Source organism: Arvicanthis niloticus, chromosome 14 (genome assembly GCF_011762505.2).
Source record: "Arvicanthis niloticus isolate mArvNil1 chromosome 14, mArvNil1.pat.X, whole genome shotgun sequence".
Taxonomy (NCBI): domain Eukaryota; kingdom Metazoa; phylum Chordata; class Mammalia; order Rodentia; family Muridae; genus Arvicanthis; species Arvicanthis niloticus.
The window spans coordinates 4068776-4088829 of record NC_047671.1 but is presented as its reverse complement, the minus strand read 5'-3'; positions in this window follow the sequence as shown (position 1 = coordinate 4088829).

Below are 20054 nucleotides of genomic sequence, written 5' to 3'. Positions count from 1 at the left end.
TGACCCACTCATTGTGTATAGCATCACACCTGTGCTGGTTAGGTTTTACCAACTTAACACAAACTAATCATTGAGTAGAGGGTAACCCAATTGAGAAAATGCCTTCATGAGATCAACCTGTAAACAAGTCTGAGAGATGTTTCATTGTATAATGACTGCTGGGTAAGGGCCAAGTCACCATTGGTGGTGGCCAACCGGTTCATGGTGTCTAAGGTGTGTGAGAAAGTAAGCCAAAGAAGCTATCAAGTCAGCAAGCAGAGTTCCTCGTGTACACTTCTCCAGGTTTTCTGCATTAAGTCTCCGTACAGAATCCTCTAATGATAGGCTGTAACCTGCAGACCAAAGAAAGCTTTTTCTTCCCTCGTTGCTTTCAGTCATGGTGTATTATCACAGCAATAGGAAGGAAACTAAAGGCAATGTACTTCCATGCAGTTGTCCCTAGAGCCTCAAATCTTAACTTTAAAACTCCTCCATATAAGGCTTGCACAGATCATTCAACAACAGCCCCATGGGTAGTCACAGCTGATGACGAGAGCAGCTTTTTAATTAATGGAGCCTCATAACATAGCTGAAATACTCAGAAAAATCAACCAAGAGTGATGTGGGTCCAGGGTTCGAGAGCCTTCCCGTTACCACCTTTAAAGACATCAATTACCCATACATATGCCCTGTGTTTAACAGGGCTGATCTCAACTCTGTTGGTGTGCTGTGTTGCTGATTGTCTCGTTTGCTTGTGTGACTACAATTTTTAGTGAACTTTCCAGTGCTCATATGTCCCTGCAACAATGCCTGTGGCGGAAATGAAGACTGTAGTGCGCTGCTGATACTGTAGTGCATAGCTTGTATGATTTTAGTAAATTGTTTTAGTTTTGCCAGTTTTCTTTTCACTGCACTTTATCCTACACTTGGACGTTAGATGTTAGTGTTAAATGTTAACCAGTTCAGTGTTGGATGGTCCCAGGAGGGATTCTAAATAACCCTAAAAACTAGTTCAGGTCGTATCTGCTGTGCTAGAGGTACAAGTCCTAGCTTATGGCATAGCGAGCTCATGCGCTGCAGACATTCTATCTGTTTCCTCTGTTTCTTTCAAGGTACATATCCCGACTAGAAATGTACAGCAATGAGTCACATATATCACATGGTATTTTGCCAGCTGAACAATCATTCTGATGAGTACCGTAATAAAATATTTTACATTTCTGCTGTAGAAAAACAGTTTCCATGCAGCCTAGAATGTTGGTCAAATTACCACATTTAATTTGTTGAAAATGTACACAAGTTAAGATGAGTAGCTACCTTGCAGAACAGCACATAGATTGGCTACTTGGCAGAATGATTAACATTGCTGCTGGTGTTAAATTGTCACATCATGGAATTTTGAGTCTTCCTGAAGTGTGGTGCTTGCCATAAATCCCACTGGTATGCAGGGAAGCGGATACATATTTGTAGCATTTTGGTATTGCTGTGTTTATTTTCATTATAGTATTGGCATGTATTTACTGTGTTTATTATCATTACGCTATTAAAATGAATTTGGATTTTAGGTTTTATCAAGAATAAAATTGTAGATAATATGTTTTAGGGAGAGCTCACATAAGTACATTCGTCAATGCTTATTTATTGACAGTTGAAGAGTAGGCACATTCTACAAGCATACTAAGAAATAGATGTGCAGGATTTCAGAACCAGAGGGTGGGTTTTTTTCTTCATCAAATCAAATCAAATCAAATCAAATCAAATTGCAGATAGTACAGAATAGACACAACCAGGAGTATACATTTTATTTTGATGATTTCAGGACCAAGAATGTGGTAAGCTTCTTTGGAGGTGGCTGAAGTAAGCCAGCTTCATGGTCATAGCAGGAAAGGAACTTAATCTGGTTTCACAAATATACTGCTTGATGTGGTACTTGGGGAGTAAAAATTAGTTCCCACATACATAGTCACTTAAGTGACAGTGGTGTACAAAGTGAACGATTTAAAATATAAACCACACTGAAGGCATGTCACTAAGCTACATCCTTCTCCAGTATTAATGAGTAGAGTTCACTGTGTTGTCAGCCTCTTGGCTTCCATGTAGAAATATTCTTATTTGAGTATTAAAAATCAACTCCTGAGCCTTTCAAGTAAGAATTTTACTTACACATCTGGCTCATGGATGAAAGAGGTGAAGATGCCTATGTATTTCAGATGAATTTGCTCATTTCTTTAAAATTTTATATATATATATATATATATATATATATATATATATATATATATATATATTACAATAATATTATATAATTTCAATGGTGATTTATTTTCAATAATATTTAATATATACTATTAAAATTGTTCTTCCAATATATTTTGAAATATTTTGAGAATATATATATTTATATATATTCTCTTTCCTTCTTTAGAACACAAACAATCAAGCAAAAACTAAAATTTTTTTTTCAAAAAAAGCACAAGAGTTCATTTTTTTTTAGTTTAGATTTACTTTGAAGATAATCTTTCTTACATCATTTTCCCCACTGTGGACAATGTGCATGGGTGATGGCAAGCTTAGAATTATGATGAGGATTTAACATTGGTGAGTTTAATTATTTAGGTAATCTGAAAACCCTGTTTTAAATTGATGTGAAAAACACATTGAAAATAAGTTTCACTTTAATAAATACTTGGGAGATGTCATGGCTATCTTCATACTTGCTTTCTGGAGCATGGTGGCAGCTGTAATACTATAATAAATTATTTTATTCATTGTTTTTCAGACATTACTAAATCCTCTTACATACTCATGTAGCATAATTTAGAGGTCACTTCACATAGCTTCTGCAAAGGAAATACACTACCATCATTGTGTGTGGGGAAATAATTTTCTGCATCTGAAACTCTGTGTGGGTGATAAACGCATTCATCCTTTGAACAACTTGTATTTTTCCATTAAGAGTCATAGTGCTGATTAACATTTAAATGAAAGTAATTATCCTTTTCTAAATGTTATTTTTAATTTTTTGATAATTCATGAGGATTTTGTTTACATCATTTCTACTATGTCCTTTCCCATTCCAACTTTTTTTTGTGTAGCCCATTCCTTCTCAAACTCATGACCTCTTCTTGATGGTTGTTGCCTTATACTCAAGACTTGCTGAGGCTGCTTACTATGTACATATATTTTGGACTAATCATTTGGGACTTGATAACCTAGCAAAGAAATCATCCCTAAAAAAAATCTGATTCATCTTTCCATAACCATCGGTTGCCTGTATTCATTTGTCTTGTGGTGGAGCCTTGTGAAACTTTGCCCATCTACTTTGGGATTCTAACTGTTGCTAATATGCAGGTCTTGTTTAGGGACCACACTGTTATGATTTCCTTGATACAGCTTCACTGTCATGTGTAGGAAACACTATTTAGAACAGGTATTCTGTTCCTATAACTTATAACCTCTTTTTTGGTTGGATCCTGTGTAGTTTATGTTTCAGAGTAACCCTGGCTTCATAGACTGAATTAGGTACTGTTCCTTCTGTATCTATTTTGTGGGATAGTGTGAGAAGTATTGTTACTAGCTGTTCTTTGAAAGACTGATAGAATTCTGCCCTGAAACCTTGTGGCCTGAAACTTTATTTATTTATCTTTTGGTTGAGTTGTTTTTAATTGTTTAATTGTTTTTTTAATTGGGTTGTTCTGTTTCCTTAAGGGTTACTGAACAGTTTAGTTTATCTGATCTTGATTTAACTTTGGTACATGGTATCTGTCTAGAAAGTTACCCATCTCATCTAGATTTTCCAGTTTTGTTGAGAATAGTCTTTTGTAGTAAGATATGGTGACTTTTGAATTTCCTCAGTTTCTGTTGTTATGTCTCCCTTTTCATTTCTGATTTTTCTTTTTAATTTGGACACTGTCTCTGTGCCCTTTAGTTAGTTTATCTAAGGATTTATCTATCTTCTTGATTTTCTCTAAGAACCAGCTCTTAGTTTTGTTGATTTTTTGTATTATTCTCCTTGTGTCTAATTGGTTGATTTCAGCTGTAAGTTTGATTTTTTCCTCTGATCTACTCCTCTTGCATATGTTTGCTTCTTTTTATTCTATAGCTTTCAGATGTGCTGTAAAGTTGCTAGTGTACGATCTCTCAAGTTTCTTTATGAAGGTACTTAGCACTATGAATTTTCCTCTTAACACTGCTTTCATTGTGCCCATAAGTTTTGGTATACAGCAAAACATTGGATCCTGTTTAAGTACCTAGTTTGTTAGTCTGTGTCTTTTAAATGAGGAATTGAGTACCTTGCTATTGAGAGATATTAAAGAGCTTTGATAGTTCCTGTTATATTTGTAGCTGGAGAAAATATTAAGTGTATGTGATTTTCTTCTATTGGGTTTGTTGTGAGATGGTTAATTTCTTGTGTTTTCTTGGGTGTAGTTACCCTTCTTTTTTGTTGGAGTTTTCCTTCTACTATCCTTAGAAGGGATTGATTAGTAGAAATACATTGGTTAAACTTGATCTTGTTATTGAATATCTTGGTTTCTCCATCTATAGTGATTGAGAGTTTTGCTGGATATAGTAGCCTGGGCTAGAATCTGTTGGCTCTTAGGGTCTGCATGACATCTGTCCTGGATCTTCTGGCTTTTAGCATATCTGTGGAGAAGTATGGTATAAGTCTGATAGGTCTACCTTTATATGTTACTTAGCCATTTCCTCTTACAGCTTTTAATATTCTTTCTTTTTTCTGTACATTTAGTGTTTTGAATATTTTGTGGTAGGGAGATTTTTTTCTGATTCAATCTATTTGGTGTTCTGTAGGCTTCTTGTATGTTTATAGTGATCTCATTCTTTAGGTTAGGGAAGTTTCTTCTATGATTTTGTTGAAGATGTTTTCTGGCCCTTTGAACGGGGAATCTTTACCCTCTTCTTTTCCTATTATTTTGTTGTTGTTGTTGCTGCTGCTGCTGCTGCTGTTGTTGTGATCTTTTCATTGTGTCTCAAATTTCTTGGATGTTTTGGGGGGTTAGAAACTTTTTACACTTTGTATTTTTTTGACCAATGTTTTAAAATCTTCTATGGTATATTCTATACCTGAGTTTCTTTATTTCGTTTCTTGTATTCTGTTGGTGATGTTTGCAATTGTAGCTCTTAATCTCTTTCCTAATTTGTACATCTCCAGGTTTGCCTTCATTTGTATTTTCTTTATTGTTTCTATTTCCATTCTTAGGTTTGGAACTTTTGTTCAATTCTTTCTTTGATTGTATTTTCCTCTATTTCTTTAAGGGATTCAATTTGTTTCCTTTTTAAGGGATTTTACCTGTGTGCCTGTGTTTTCTTGTATTTCTTTAAGGGAGTTATTTGTATCCTCCTTAAAAGCTTCTATTATCTGCATGAGATAAGACTTTATGTCAGAATCTTGCTCTTCAGGTGTGGTGGGTATCTCTGGCTTGCTGTGGTATGAGAACTGGGTTCTAATGGTGCCAAATTACATTGGCTTCTGTTGATTATGTTTTTATTCTCTTCTTGAGTCACCTGGTTACTTCTGGTGTTAACTGGCATGGGTATCTCAAACTGGACCAGCCCTTCTTTGAGGCAGGTAATGCTGTGTGACCTGGTAGAATGGACATCCTGGGAGGCAGGCAGTGCTGTTCCTAGTTAGGAGTTAGGGAAGGCCTCCTGTGACTTTAGTTAAAACAGTCCTCCTGTGTCCTTGTTTAGGGCAGACCTCCTAGGAGACATGTAGGCTTGTCCTTCAGTGTGCAGGCAGTCTGATCTGCCATGGATGCAGACAGAGGTACAGATCAGAAGGGCAGTGGGGCTCAGAAAGTGTAGGACAGATCCCACATCTGCTAGGCTTTGTGGGACAGGGATCTCACCTGTGTCCCTGGTTACATCAGACCTCCTGGGAGATAGACAGGCTTTAGGGTCCAGGGTCAAGCATACCAGTGCACCTTTGGTGCACGTGGAAGTGCCAACAGGAAGGAACATGGGATTCAGGCAGAGTGGGATCTAGTCCCATAATTTTTATCATTTCCTTGTAACTTTCAAAATTACTTCTAACTTTTTAAAACTATGCAGCATCTAACAGGCAGCTATCATTAGAGTATGAAAGAATATTTTAGAGTATGACACCCAGTGATAATTTTTTCTCAATTCTCTCATTTTATATTCTCTTAAGCCTTAAACACACATTCTGCTCTCAGATTTTATTTTATAAAATTTTAAATATTCCTCACTAGAGTGGAATTCTGTTACACTTATCATTCTATGCCCAGATTATTTTGTTTAGCATAATACCTTAAAATTTGTGTTCCCCAGCAAGACTTTCTAAATATGTAATAAAATCTGCACTAACAAAATCAGACTCTGTTGATCCTCTTTAATTTGTAGTTATATTATCTTATGTTCAGAAGAAAACCAACTGAGTGTACAATAGCCCTAGTAAATGCAGTTGCCATTTTTCTATGTCTAAATAACAAGTAAGTAACTGTTGCTACCTTTCATGTTGGGTCAAGTAGACAAACTTGAAATTAATTGTTTGGAAATACATTGCCATGATTTTCATTATCAATAACTACAAAAAAACAGTCATTTATGTGTTGGGAGCCGACTTTAGCAGAAAGCGGCTAGATTGTCTTTGCAGCCATCTCAAACCATATACCCTGATAGAGACTTGTTCTCAACAGCCTACAACAGCTGAGCACACTCTGATAAACATCTTGTTTATCCCACATATCTTGTTTTGCTGTTTAGTGATCCCAGCTGCATGGTACACGTGGTAAAATGTCTTCACCTATGTTCTCCTGCTTGTGCTTATAAATACCCAGGATTTCCTTGTAATAGTGTCAATAGGTGGTGTGAATATAGTCTATGGGAGACAGTAAACGAGACTTGATCACATACACTATCTTGTCTCCATTCTTTGAGTCTCTTGTTAGGCCCTGACCCATGGATCGGAGCAGCAGAGCGGCTGCGACATTTTGGCCCCAAAGCGTGGGGCAGAATGGTCTGCAACACAGTAGCTCCAAAGCATGGGTCAGTTTGGGCCTCAACATTTTGGAGCCCAATGTGGGGCTCCAGTAAGCGGGATACAGTGAAAGACACCACGGGAATTGGAAGCAGCCATCCCCGATCCTGTGCTGGAGAACCTGTTGACTGACAGAGCTGGCTTGGCAGTGGTGCTCGACACAAGAACGAGAGACCCAGTGAGGGACTTTACTGGAAAAACGGTCTGCCGAGAATTCAGAAGTGAAACAAAGGTGATTGCAGCAAGACCAGTAGGTCATAGTAATGAAAATGGGGCAAGAAATAAGTGAGTAGAAACAGATAAATAGATGAAAAAGGCTTTAAATATTCGAGGAGTAAATTGCAGGCTGCTCTGAGTCAAGAAAGCCAAACAGATAAATAGATAAAGGTTATAATAACAAAAATGGTGCAAGAAATAAACAAGCAGAAACAGACGAAAAAGGCTTTAAAGATTTGAGGAGTAAATTGCAGGCTGCTCTGAGTCAAGAGAGCCAAACAGATAAATAAATAGAAGGTTGCTCTAAGCAGAGAGCTGAACAGGAAGATAGTGTTAATCAGTTGTATTAGATTGATTTAACTTTCAAAATTGGTGTGATTCTGAGTTGTGTAGTCATATTTTTCCTCTGGATAAAAGGTCAATGTAAAGGCTTTTCTGGTTACTGGCCAAAGGATAGACAGATTTGGAAAAAAGGTTTTTCTATGAGTTTTCTGATGAGGTCATTAAGGTAGTAGTTATATCTTCCAGAATTATATGGATCAGACATGACAGAGGTAGGCCTCCAGAAGACTAGATTCCAGAGAATCAAACAAAATAATTACCTTGATACTAAAATTTGTTTTGAGATTGTATATTACAGAATACACAGCCTTGGTGAATGAATCTTCTTGTCACCTGCATGTTCACTGATGTCCTGGACTTCCAGCTAGATGCAGTGAAAACACAGACATCAGAGTCTTATCTATTTACTCTTCCCCTCATCCCTCTTCTAATATCTCAATGCCCATATTCAACTTGAAGAAGTTAATGAAGAGTCAGCACCCCAATTCCCTGGACTTGGGGACTGAGGTGGTTAATATTAGGCTGTCTTTTAGGGAAAGGTAATGGTTTTATTGGAACAGGAAGGATTAGCTAAAATTGATTACACAGACATAATCTATTGGTAAAAATCTGTATAATTGTTACTAAGCTGATGCAAATTCAAGGATTTCATTGGTATAATTTTTTCTATTCAAAATTTGTGGGTACAAGGCTTAGACCTTTTACTTCTCCAATAGGGGAGTTGTGTGTTGCCCTTAAAAAAGAGTGTTGCTTTTATACCCACCATTCAGGCATTAAGTCTTTTGTCTCTTGGGTTCATACTGTTTAACAAACTGATGGCTTTTGTATGACAACAGATGGACACTATTCAAATGAAACCCATACATGTCCGATATTATAGGCTGGATGTAGGGGACTCTGAAACCTCTGTCATCAAGACTGACAAGGATTAACCCCTAATTTACCAGCTAAGCTGGATAGTCAATGATGGGTAAGAGAACACCTCAAGACCCTTTCCCCTAACACTGGGAGGCCTCACCATCTTAAGAGCTCAATCAAATGACTGAGTATTTAAAGACTGGAAAGTGAGGCTGGGGTCATTTGTTCCAACCTAAGGCAGGCATGGTTTCTGTAAGTTTTCCCAACCTTCCCTTTTGAAAAAAATTTAAAAAGGGGGACCTGTTGGGAGCTGACTTTTAGCAGAAAATGGCTAGAAAGCAACCATCAGCTTTGCAGCCATCTCGAGCCATATACCCTGATAAGAGACTTGTTTTCAACAGCCTACAACAGCTGAGCATACTCTGATAAATATCTTGTTTATCTCACATATCTTGTTTTGCTGTTTAGTGCCCACAGCTACAAGGCACACTTGGTATCCATGCCTGCAAGGCACGTGACAAAGTGTATAAATACCCCAGACTTCCCTTCAATGAGAAGGAGACAATAAATGAGAGAGGGAGACAATAAGAGGAAAGGAGAGACAATAAGAGAGACATGAAAAGAGACAATAAATGAGAAACTGGACTTGATCACACACCCTGTCACATCTCCATTCTTCATGTCTCTTGCTATGCCCTGACTCGTGGACCAGAGCTGCAACACAGTAGTTCCAAAGCATGGGTCAGAGTGGGCCTCAACATTTATGTTTCACCTACTGACCCACATACCATGACTAAACTTCTAAGAACTCAGATAAATATAACTGCTTACATAGCTGGAAAAGATACACCAGCTTTTCATTGGATCTGTCAGGGAAATATTTTATTGAAATGCATTTATTTATTCTGTATTCATTAAGTTCCTAAAAATAACTATTAAACTCTTTTTGCTAATAGCCTCAGGACACTTTCAGTACTAACTGTTCCATTAGTCTATTGTAAAGCCAAATCAAATGCTCTGATATTACCTTCCCAGATTTTCAAAGGTATGTGAAATATGTCCCTTGTTCACTGTGAAGCACTGCTCTTTATTTAAGGGACCATAGGGTGTCTGCTTTCATGGAGAAACTTGGTTAGAACAAAATTAAAAGTCTAGCCCTTAATTATCTGCAGTCTGATAGACATGCATCATACTCTTGAATGTAATTCTCTGTAGCTTAGTCACCAATCCTATTAAAGTATGTGTAACTTAAGCACAAGGCTGCATTGATTTTTTTTTCTATCCCACCTGACCACAACATGCCATAGGCACTTATCTAACAAGTTTCTTAATTAATGGATTAACTCAGATGCCACTCACTTAGAGCAATAGAATATATACATGATTATGCAGCTGGAGAAATATGCCTTAAGGTGTTAGAAAATTTGGAAAATATAGATCAAGACAAAAAAATTAAGGCAAAAAATTTTTATGTGGATGATTATTATGCAACAGTTGTCAGTATAACCACTGTCCATTATAAGACTTGAAACTAATCTTAGAGTTATGGAGATGAAACACTTTTGGAAAAGCTCTACCAGGACTTACAGATTTGTTTCTAAATTTCCAAATAAGAACCCCCAAAGGACTTTCTTTCAATAAATTTTATAATTGCTGTTTATTCTAAGTGATGATTCCTTTTATCTTGACTACTTTGTCACTTTTGATAGTTTTATGCTGTTTAGTTTGTGTGCATATGTACCTGTGTGTGCATGTGTGTTTGTATGTGTGTGCATGTGTGTTTGTGTGTGCGTGCATACATGTATGCACACGTATGTGTCTTACTGAAAATGGTTTTGGTTAGCCTGCTTCATTAACCTATGAAAGTCATACTGATTCTTTTGTTCTCACACCATAAAAACCTCCAAGTTTCTTGATTAGATTCACAGAGTATGATGCATGTTTCACTGTTCATTTCTGCCCTGTTGATTTTGTGAATAAAGAAACTTATATCTTCATGAGCAGGAAGTAGCTACTTCAAGCATAAGAGTGCAGCATTCTTAGTAACCGCATCTAGCAACCAAATGTTTATTTGTGAGAAATACAATTCTATTAAGCAACAGACAAAGAAGATAATACAGAGGGGGTGAATAGGATATTTCAAGGAAAGGACAAATTTCTTTGGTGACCAAAACAAGAAGACTCATAGTTACCAAAATCACATTGGATTTTGATTGAAACAGCTGAATTAAAAAGAGGGAGCTCTGTGTAAATGTAACTATCCCTAGATCTCCAGCTGCCTCGGGAGTTAAAAGGAAATGTTTAGAGAAACCTGATTCATTTCTAGAACCGGGTAATAGTCTAATCCAATATTAGCTCCACTCTTCTCCTCTGACATGTTTTTAATACTACTTTATTAACCCTAGTCAATTGTACCACTTACTGCTGTTTCTGATTTGTGTGTGTGTGTGTGTAACCTAAAAATAGAAGTTAATACAAATGGAACAATACTGGCACACATTGTCTGACTCCACCAGCCTTAATGATTTGCCCTCTCTTAATTTCTGAAATATCATAAATTTAATATCCTTTCAAATTCTAACTTACCTTGTAAGTAGAGGTCATTCACTTATTTTTAATAATGATAACAGATTCTTTCAAAACCCTTCCAGGATCTTAATATTTTCAGAATCAGAGTTAATGGGATTGTTTGTTTAATGGGATTTTTTACTTAAATCTGGGCAAATGTGACCACAGATAGATGGTAATCTTGAGTTGTGCTCTGGTGCAATGAAATAAACAGTCTCAGTGAATTCCTTGGTCACCTATTTATGGGTTTTAGTTTTGGTGGTACCTTGTTCAATTATTTATAGCTATTTTCACAAATTCAGTCTGGTAATTTGATTTAGCTTTTGAACATTAGTCCCACGTATATCTTATCTGGTAGATAGTCTTAAAATAACCTCATATAAACTGATTGTTCACCTTTTGTGTTTAAGGAATTAATAGGGTTTATGGCCAGTCTAAATTTTACTATATAGCAATTAAGCAACTATCAAATTACATGTATAAGATTATATAAAAAACATACATTGCATATACTATGTTTTATATTGGAGGTTAAAAATATAGAACTCATTAGTGTGGTCAGTTTGTAATCAAAATAAAACTGTTTCCCAAACATCTATTGTGTGTGTTTATCTAACATAATAAACATGCCCATTAGTTTTCATGACAATCCTGTATCATACTTAATATAAAGTCCACCTTATCTGTGACTGTAGTTAACAGATCCCATTGGGATGCCTTAAAACTTGAAGAGTCCTGATCTTGACATGTACATAAATTTTTAAAGGTAACACTTTTCAGCTTCTCTTTGGTTTATCAAAATGAACACCATCATTACTGAAAACATTAGAAAACATGTTATATAAAATAAGAATATTTTTCCTTAGTCATATCTGGTTTCCCTCCTGTTGATGTAATAAAGATACCTCAGCAACAATCATATTAACTTATAAAGGGGGTTATTTCCGTTCATAGTGCTAGGCTAAGGTTAATATTTGTGGGAAAGTCAAAGAAGAAATTTCAAATAGCTTTTTGTGTTGCATCAGTGGTCAATAGCTAAAGGAAGGAAACACATGGGTACATACTAATTCATTTTCTTTTTCTCAGCCCAGTTTCTCCTCTCAGATAGTGTTTGGGACATGGAGTTACTAATTAGGGGCTGCGTTGCCTTACCAAAAATAACCATGACAGTTGCACAGAGAAATGCAAGAAGGCAAACACAGTGTAGTCAATCCCTTATTGAGATTGTCTTCCTTGTTGTCTTCCTTCACGATTATAGATTATGCCATGTTAATAATTAAGCTAGCCATCACATAGTTGTTCTAAAGAAGGCTGCTTAGGTGGGCAATGGGGTGGTCAGGGCATCAAGCTTAAATGAACAAGAGAAGAGGTGACTCAGTCCTTAGGTGGGACAAGAGGGCCAGTTTCAGCTTTCATCATGTCGCTTGGCATAGTGCATAAATTATAGTGTATGAGTATTTACTTCTGAGAAAATGAAGCCAGGGATGCAGCACACTGCCCCTTCATCTTTTCCAGAGATTAGAAAGCTGCAGGGGCATGAGTAAAGCACCAAATCAAGGTCAGTCTACACTTAAATGTGGAGCTATTTGCTCTTTAAACTTCAAAAAGCTTTAAGATATAGAAGTATAATTAAGTTCATGAATAAGAGATACTCCCACAAGTAACAGTGGGCAAAGACTGGAGATGGAGGTGTTTGAAAGCTGTGTGGTAAATATTTGTCTTCCTGGTATTAAGAGAACTTCTGTGAGCAAAAGCCAGCCAAACAAAAGAGAAAATTGAAGATGAAAAATCAGACTGAAAATTGAAAGGAAAATAGATGTCTCAGAGGGCTCTAGCACACCTGGTCTAATAAATTACACTAACATATACAAGCCATACAATTCTATTCATTATACTATTCTATTCATTATTATATGGGTGGGCTTCTCTCTTGACTGAATTGAGAATAGGTCTTCAGCCCTCAACAATAGTGCTTATTGATACCATTCTGATCGGCCCATTCTCCAGCCTTACTCTGTTCTGACCTCCTGTCTTATCTTCTTTTAGATAACAGCCTCACTGCCTCACATAGGTAATACAAGGCAAGACTTGGCCACATAATTTTATTTTTAAAAATTAAGACAATTTACAACAAAATCCCACAGTTTCGAAGTTATTCCATTTTCTTTAAAATTTTCAAGGTACGTATTACTAGAAATGAAATTCTCAGAGAAGACTGTATCACATGACTCAACTGACCAGAAGAACAGTGTAATGTAGGCACTGACCTTTAACATTTTAAGAGTCAATAAACATGAGTAGAGCTCATGACACACTATCGAAGCAAACTATGTATCTCTAAAGGCAATGTATTTTCTCATATTGTAAGTATTAAAGTGGAGGTTTCCCAAAATTCTGTTTTTTGAACAAAAGACATATATGTGGTCTTATAAACATTGACTTATAAAAATTCTTAAATAGTGCATTAACAGAAGAAACATGAGTAGAGCAACAGCAGCAGAGTGCCCAGATGATGTGCTAGTGAAGCTACCTTCCTTTTCCTCTAGTTTGAAGGTGGCACCTCAGAAACAAAGTATCAGAAGAGCACAAGCAGATGGCTCCTACCCTGAGCCAGAGAAGGAGTGTCAGAGCAGCGAAGAGAGGACTGAGGGAGATGGACAGTTCACCTGGGTCTGACAGATTGTGTGGCATGGTGTTGGAAACATTGGGGCACTAAGGAATGTCTTTATTTCCCTAGTTTTCATGAGTCTAATTGCAATTACCAACTAAAGAGTTTGGCTTTCTAAGCGTGATCATCACTGGATGTTTTAAACTTGTGAGTCTCAGCACATTTCAGGCTGGTGCCAGATGTGGAGACGAGAGATACATTTGTTTAAGCATGGGTAAGCAGAAAGTAGTAAGTGGAGACTCTTGAGTCAGAGGGCAGATATGCTATATAATCACGTTCACGTTTAAACATGCATAGGAGCTACGGGGACATTGAACTTGTGTTACCCAAACAAAAATTTCCAAATATGGATATTGCTTTTTCAGTTGGAGGACCAAATGTCATAGTTGAAAGACAGGAGGGGCTAGGTGGTAGTGGCACAGCTTTAATCCCAGCACTTTGGAGGCAGAGGTAGGGGAATCTCTGAGATCGAGGTCAGCCAGGTCTGCAGAGTGAGTTCCTGGACAGCCAGGGCTACACAGAGAAACCCTATATTAAAAATGAAACAAAACAAAAAGAGATATGATTTTATCAGTCACATAACTATCGAGAGAAGAGAGAGATGTAGAGGCAGCTGAGGAGGGGGCATTGAGTCATTAGCTATAGGATCTTCCTCTCACTATGAGCTTGTTCACCATGCAGCAATAGCGTTGCCTAACAGCAGGCCCAGTAACCCCAAGTATTAACATGAGAAATGACTGCTTATTAACTTCAAAACCTCTTCACATTAACCAGACATGGTACATTTGGTTTAAGTTACAGTTCACTGAATGCAGCACAGACCTTAACAAAAATCTTAAGGTAATGACAGCAGGTACACTTGCATTACAGAGAAAATCTTGGGGGCAGGAAGTAGGATGTAAAGAAACAAGGTTTCCAAATAGATATACAGGCTATATATACACTATCACATACACAAGGGAATGTTCTTCAGTAGAATTGGGCATGAGCAGAAATTATAGGCTGATAGTGGTGAAATATATGCAGTACTGTGAGGTCAGCAGAGGAAACACTTGTTCATTATTCATTTGTGACAGTGTTAAATACCCTAGGATAGTCCCTAAATTTGTTCTATAGCCTAGGCTGGCCTTCAACTCAAAATCTTTCTTCTTTGACTTCCAAAATGTTAAACAGATTTTGGCTACTGTAGCTAAGGGGTTGAGACCTGTGTTGATTAGATAAATTCCTTGTGTAAACTTAAGTGTCAAATGGCATTTTTTTTTTTAATCATTGAAGGTTGGAGATTTGTTCTAAATCTTTGATTCAGTCAGGAATCTGTTTGTCCAGCTACTGAAGTTCCTTGTGCCCAATTGTTTTTTTTTTTTTTTTTTGTTTTTTGTTTTTTATCTATCAATAATGTTGCCAATGGCCAAAAGCTGGGCATTGGGCAGGACACTGAGAGTTGTGCTAGTAGGACGCAGAGAGGAATGGACAGAATCTCATGACTGGGAGAGAAGAATAGAATGCAGTAAGCATTAGAAGAATAGAATGCAGTAAGCATTAGGAGAATAGAATGCAGTAAGCATTAGGAGAATAGAATGCAGTAAGCATTAGGTGATAAAGCCAATCATCCCCGTGATGTTTTGTGGCCATTTGCCACTTACCACATTGGGCCTTGGGTAGCAGGGAAAGCTTTAGAAGTGCCAGCCTTTGATGTAGCCATGGAATTTTTAAAATGAGCTAATGTGTGTGTGTGTGTGTGTGTGTGTGTGTGTGTGTGTGTTTTATTCGTGGATCCAAAACTAGCTCGTGCAGCCTGCTAGGAGTCAAAGCAGCATAGCAAAACTCACTGCAATAATTGACATTATAGTATTAAAAAAAAAAAACCCTGATCATTTTAAATAGTCAATGCTATGTCAACATTATACGAAAACATGAAAATTAATCCTGTGTTCTGCATTCAGATGTTAAGTATTTGCCTATGTGTGGAATTCACATTCAGGATAACTTTACTGCTTAAAAGAAAACCAAACCAAAAAACAATTTCCTTGTCATGGGGCTTATTGCTTCTGCAAAGACTGACTTCACTGATGTTTCCTTTGCTTCTGGTTGTCAAGGTAAACAACCTTAATACTCACTTGGCAATTAGAGTCATGTAAGAGTTAATAAAGCTGCTGTAAGTAAACCAGTTCTCTTTTGATTGGTAGATTAAGCCACGGATTCAATTAACTTTCAAAAATGAGACACGGAATTAAAATTGAGTCTCATCCAAGAAGAAAGAAAATTGAAGAACAGGCATAATTCACATGTTGAAATGTTTCCAAAAGGTTCCAGAGTGATTGGAATTGGTTTGGTTCCAGGATACACCTGAAAGAACATTCCTATCCTAAGATATTGTTCCTTAAGAGTTAATAAACCCCTCAAACGATAAATAATTCAGTATATCAGGGGAGAAGATTTAGGCTGTTAAGCATGATATAAATGGACACTGTTGTTTCTTATTTTCTGTAGTCGAGCAAATGTATTACATGCCACTGCTAATAGCAGAGACACTCAGGCACCTTCCTAAACAGCAATCCCATTCTGAAGGAGCAATGATTAATGTTCTTTCTTTAGAATGGAAATAGAAAATTGCTCAGCTACAAACCATTCAATCTAGTGTTATTAATTATGTAGAGAATTTCAGGATTTAATGACATTTAGATAGCCTTGCAGGAAGCATTGCCACTAAGTAATACACTGACAATTAGCTAAGAAATGTATCATGTATATTTTATCCATATGTCTAGACATCACCTTTTTATAAAAGTATGAAGGATAAAAAATATTTCTCAGTCCTTTTCAACACTGTCCATATCCTTTTTAAAGAATGGGAAATGTTCTATCTCAAAACAAAGACAAATTTGTAATTACAAGTTCAGTTTTTTAAAGTTCTTTGTGCATGAGAAATTAGTTGATGTTGAAAGAAGAAAATTAATTAGGGAATAGTAAGAAGTTAGCAGCTGCTCTTTGAAATGTGATCTTTCTTATTTTGAATTTCCATAGAACTATGGAAACTATCCTATAACACATCCAGATTCATCTCTTACTATAATTTTTATTCTTATTATGAGTTTTAGTTTTGTTTCAGAATGCTGGCAATGGCACCAAGTACTGTCCCAGCATTAGGCAAGAAATCCCCCCACTGAATCACACACCCAATCCTGATGTTGGATCCTCAGAAAGTATTATCATCAAGATGTCTAGGAAGAGTCTTTTTTATCTAGACTGTTTAGTCATTCTAATTTTCTATATGCTTATTGTCACCATTGTCATGAATAATGCTTATTATATTGTAGATTTGTAACTGTCCTTTCTCAGAACTTAGAAATAAATTAATGAGGATAGAATTAAATACTCAGTGGTAAATAAAAAATAGAACATCTATGTACAATAGACTTTTGTCTTTAAAAATGATGATAAAATAATGTGCCGGATTAGTGTAAGCTCAGCTGTAATTAATGAAAACAAAATTGAAGCAAAAAATGCTGAACTACAATTGAAATTTCTTTTTTTTTTCCTTTTTGAGAATTCTACATTTGGGTAATGCTATACTATTGTTACACTATGAACATAGATTCAACCCATCCCTTTTGTGAATTTTCATGTGGGCCTATAGCCCCAGTCATCTCATGGTTGAAGAAGGCTATTCTACATTCAGCCACTGCCTTTGAAAAATCAATCAACAGAGTTTAAAATGAGAATAGATAGGCACTTGTCATAATTCAGACAGTATTCTTCAAATCCTTTTGGCCAGGATATAGATGATACATATACACCCAACTATAGGGCATGTTGGTAAATATTGTTTTCAATTTGAACCTGACAAACTCAGGTTAACATAGAGTTCTAATTAGTGCTGGAATGACATTGATTCTGGGAAGACATAGAGGGATCACTGTGAAGTATATATCACTGTATCCATTCTTCATATAAAAATATTTTTAATTAGATAAAAGGAATAACAGGGTTAAGAAACGGATGCCATGTGAGCATGAGTACCTGAGTTCAGTCCCTAGCACTCACATAAATCCAAGCAAACTTTGAACATCTGTAATATTGGCAGCTGCAACCAGAGGTAGGTAGATTCTGAGAGATCCCTGGCCAGCTGGACTAAGCAATCGCTAAGGTAGGGTTTCAGAGAGTGAACCCCTTTTAAATTCATTGAAACATAGTGCTATATCTTATTTGGATATATTCTCCATATTGGATCTTATTCTCCATATTCTTGCCGATACCATGTGGTTTTTTATTACTATTGTTCTGTAGTTCAGCTTGAAATCAGGAATGGTGATACCTCTAAGAACTTTCTTCATTGGACAGGATTATTTTAGCTATCCTGTTTTTTTTTTTTTTCATATGAAGTTGAGAGTTGCTCCTTCAATTTCTGTAAAGAATTTTTTTTTTGAATTTTGATGGAAATTGACAATGCCCTTCTCTAAGGCCCACTAGCCTGTGCCTAACACAAACAAGTTTTATTTGAACTCTGATATAAGAGAGGATATATTATAAAAACAAGACAAAAAATGAAGCAAAACAACCACAGAAAATAATAAAGTAAGCCCACAAACGAACAACAAAAACTAAACCAAAAACAAAAACAACCATCAAAAAACTAAGAACCTTTCCTTAAGTATAGGAAAGGAAATTTGCTTCTAATGTTGTATCTTGTTAGAGAAATCTAAAAGGTCTCTTATGACTGTGAAATGAGCTGAGTCATCAAACTAGCTCCTTTCAGTTCTTCTTTCAGAAGGATTCCTAACACCTGCCATCAGGTCTGAGCCAAGCACCAGGAACTGCTATGAATGCAACCACTTCTTTTTACCTAGTGTTCTTCATGGGTCTGAGCATTTCTATAACATTGAAGATCAAACAGTTTCTACTTTCTGATCTCCTCAAACACAAATGAACAGACAAAAGACAAATCAAAATAAAAATGATCTCAAATGCTTAGCTTATTGACAGTGGCTTGGGCATTGGAAAACATTGCTGACAAAGTGTAGTGGTGGGTTGTTTCAAATTATATTAATTTTAGATGGAGCTTCCCATCCATTGTATTTCCAATTTAGAATAAGGGACTCAGTTTCTACCTATGTTGCAAGATCCTGATATTCTACATATCCAAGAAAGGGTAAAAATGCAGAAGTTTGAATACTCTTGAACACAGACCCCAAATGGCATCCAGAAAGGGGACCTTTTAAGACAGATTTGAATCATAAATGGGAAAAAAGTTGACTGATTTTCATATGGGTCTTGGAAGAGAAAGAAGAAATTTATCCTAGGAAGAGAGGCCATCTGGTCAACACCAGACACAGGAGTCAAGGTGAAATGGGTTAAATTTTGTAGCCCAAGAGTATACTATACACCACATAAATAACAGATGTCTAGACCATAGCTTCTGTTCTACCCTTCCTCCATGCTATGCTGAGGATGCAGTCATCCATGGAAAGATGCCTTTACATTCTGTACCTACATAGGATGCCATGGTTGCAATTTAAGTTTAGAGTAAACTTCCTTGGAAAATAAGAAAGGCTTGATATTTTATAATTTGAGAAGTTTAGTATGGACCATGTATCAGTTTTGTAACTTAGTCATTTTTTAACAGTTTGTTGGAAAACAAAATTTTTTCTTTACTTAAATATAACATTCTTTGTCAAAATCTAACCTGCTACAGTTTTGTAGCTTTCTTTCTGTCCTCTATTCTACTGTGTTGTTGTATATCCCACTCCTCCAAACAGTAATCAACTAGTTGACTATTTGGTTATTATATTCACAGAGAGACTTACAAATAGTAGTGTGTTTCTCTAATGGCCTTCTTCTGTTAAAAAAAAATGCCTTAACTATTTTTGTTCCTTTACCTGTCTACATAAGTTTCAAAATCATATGACATAGCTGCCACAAAAAGAAAAATCATGCCTTATGGTAGTGTGATAAATTTTCCTTGACCATGCCATATGTACTGTTGATACATGTTATTAGGATTTACATTTCTTTGATATGTGTATAACAATCTCAGTAATGATAATTGCATATATCAATAGCAACATGTGTATAGATGATGGCAATTTATTTACAGTATTTCACATACATTCATGCTTTGCACTGCCCTTGTGTTTTGCATGTTTGTTAATGGGGTTTCATCTTGTTTATACATTAGGATTGTGCCTAGTTTAAGATAATTAAAGAAGGTGTAACTCTTCATATTTCCTTGAACAGATGTTTTATTCATGCTATCTATTTAAATGTTCTCCAAACTTCACCACAGAAAATGTAAATCTAATTCATGAGTTTAAACAATGTAGCTAAAAATCAAACAAACATATACAACATGACATGGAACTCTGTGGTGGACTAAAATAGTACTGTTTTTAAGCTCAAGAGGTTCTA